Raw genomic sequence first — 2,809 nt, 5'->3', positions numbered from 1 at the left:
AGCCAAACTGGTTACACCCAATAAAGTCTTAACATAAATATCCCAAAACTTAACCCAATATAGTTATACAGAAAACATCCCAAGAACTGGGTTTAACACACACATTCATTATGGCAGGTGAGCACCATGTCTGTCCCAATGACTTTCCCGGGTCCTATGGATGTTATGAATACAGGACAGAGACAGTCAGAGAGAGAGAGAGAGCAATAGACTACTTTCCTGTGTGAAACGAAGTTCCATTTCCATGACTACTCATGTATTTGACTTTCAAATCCACTTCCTGCAAACCATCATTCTGGCAGAATAACTGCTGCTGCGGTTACTATGTACTAGAGAGTCAGAGCTCAGGGAATGAATATTTTCTATACTGACCCCAATGCCTGTTACCACTCTGGATACAGGCTACAGACTGACAGAACAGAACCTGAGGAGAACCAGTCAACTATTAACCCAGGGACAGAGGAGCTACTAGACTTTTGTTTGCTGACAAGCCACTGAAGAAGGGCTGAGACACTGTGAACTTTTCAGGTTCTGAAGAAATCCAGATGTCAGATGCTACATTTTAAATCCCACAATAACCTGAGAAATCATCTCTGAAAGAAGATCAGAGGGGAAAGAATGGGTTGACGTGTGTGGACTAAAGTACAGATGTGGAAATGTTATGCCAAAACTTTTCATTGTAATAAAAACATGAGAAACCAAACTTTCAAGACATGATTGTATGTTGAAAGCCATCAGTAGAGTTGTTGGAATCTCTACAGGAAGGAGCAGTGGTGACTTCACTGCTTAATGGCTTTTGCTTTCGAAAGTATATCAGAAGTACTTCACATGCTGTTTGCAAAGGGTTTATGCTATGAACTCCCTGTTGAGTGAATCATAGAATCATAGAAGATTAGGGTTGGAAGACCTCAGGAGGTCATCTAGTCCAACCCCCCGCTCAAAGCAGGACCAACAGCAACTAATTCATCCCAGCCAGGATTTTGTCAATCCGGGCCTTAAAAACCTCTATGGATGGAGATTCCATCACCTCCCTAGGTAACCCATTCCAGTGCTTCACCACTCTCCTAGTTAAGTAGTGTTTCCTAATATCCAACCTAGACCTCCCCCACTGCAACCTGAGACAATTGCTCCATATTATTTTCATCTGCCAACACTGAGAACAGCCGAGCTCCATCCTCTTTGGAAACCCCCTTCAGGTAGTTGTTGAAGTCTCCTATCAAATCCCCCCTCACTCTTCTCTTGTTCAGACTAAATAACCCCAGTTCCCTCAGCCTCTCCTCATAAGTCCTGTGCCCTAAGCCCCTGATCATTTTCGTTGCCCTACACTGGACTTTCTCCAATTTATCCACATCCTTTCTGTAGTGGGGGACCCAAACTGGACGCAATATTCCAGGTGTGGCCTCACCATTGCCGAATAGAGGGAAATAATCACTTCCCTCGATCTGCTGGCAATGCTCCTACTAATGCAGCCCAATATGCCGTTAACTTTCTTGGCAACAAGGGCACACTGCTGACTCATATCCAGCTTCTCATCCACTGTAATCCCCAGGTCCTTTTCTGTAGAACTGCTGCTTAGCCAGTCGGTCCCCAGCCTGTAGCGGTACCTGGCATTCTTCGGTCCTAAGTGCAGGACTCTTCACTTGTCCTTGTTGAACCTCATCAGATTTCTTTTGGCCCAATCCTCCAATTTGTCTAGGTCACTCTGGACGCTATCCCTACACTCCAGTGTATCTACCTTTCCCCCCAGATTAGTGTCATCTGAGGGTGCAATCCATCCCTTAATCCAAATAATTAATAAAGATGTTGTGTGATACTGTCTCCTGGTAACTAACAAGAAGCTGTTTCTAATCAGGGCCATGAACACAATACCTCTGCAATACCTGTGCAAGACTTCCCAAAAAGTTCTGAGAAAAAGACCGCTGATCTGTGTTTCAGCAAAGAGCAGAGCAGAGGTGCAGGAAAGGGAGTGTAATACTGGTTGTATGTAATTTTCACCATTAGCTGTTACACGAGCATGGCTGAAGTCACTTGCACACTGAAGGGGATATTAGTGCAAACCTACTGTTTGCACTATTCATACATTTGTGATGCCAACCCCTCCTCCGCCCAGATGAAGTAACTGTCCGTGTCACCTTGGATCTTTGCAGATAGCTACAGACCCTTCCATGACGAGAGGGAGCAGTTCCTGTGAGAATGAAGAGAAACCTGTAGGATGATCAAACTTTCTGGATTCAGTCAACATTGGCCAGGCAAAGCACTTCAGCTTCTCCTGGAGGGATTCTTGGGGGTCAGAGTGTATCACCGGGAGCATTTTTTTAAGGAAAATGAATAGAGCCTGGTCCTTATTGAATTTACACATGTAAATCTGGAGTGATGCAGTTGAAGTCAAAGCTAGTAAATTCAGAACGTGGCCCTGGGAATTTATCCTATGTGCTGCAAAGAGGTAGTGGCATCATTTGGACTCTCAGGAGTGGAGCAAATAATTATATATATCTATATATCTATATCTATCTATCTATCTATCTATATATAATAAGGCAATGAAACACATTTATAAATATCTTCAATACGCTTGTTTGTACACATGTCATGATACAATGGGCCACACTCAGAAGGGGAGGGCCAGAAACGTTGTCTGTGGGAAGGTCACAATTGTAAAATCACACAGTGCTCAAGTAGGCTGCAGAACTCCCAGCCACAGGATATGAATGGAGCAAAGAGCTTAGCAGGATTCAAAGAGGGACTGGATATTTATATGGGTAACCAGAAAATCCAAATACACTAGTAAGGACTGATTTTAAAACCCTTG

Source organism: Terrapene carolina, unplaced genomic scaffold (assembly GCF_002925995.2).
Source record: "Terrapene carolina triunguis isolate 2854851 unplaced genomic scaffold, T_m_triunguis-2.0 Scaffold8549, whole genome shotgun sequence".
Lineage (NCBI taxonomy): Eukaryota > Metazoa > Chordata > Testudines > Emydidae > Terrapene > Terrapene triunguis.
The sequence above is the reverse complement of the archived record's forward strand: the minus strand, read 5'-3'. Positions refer to the sequence as shown.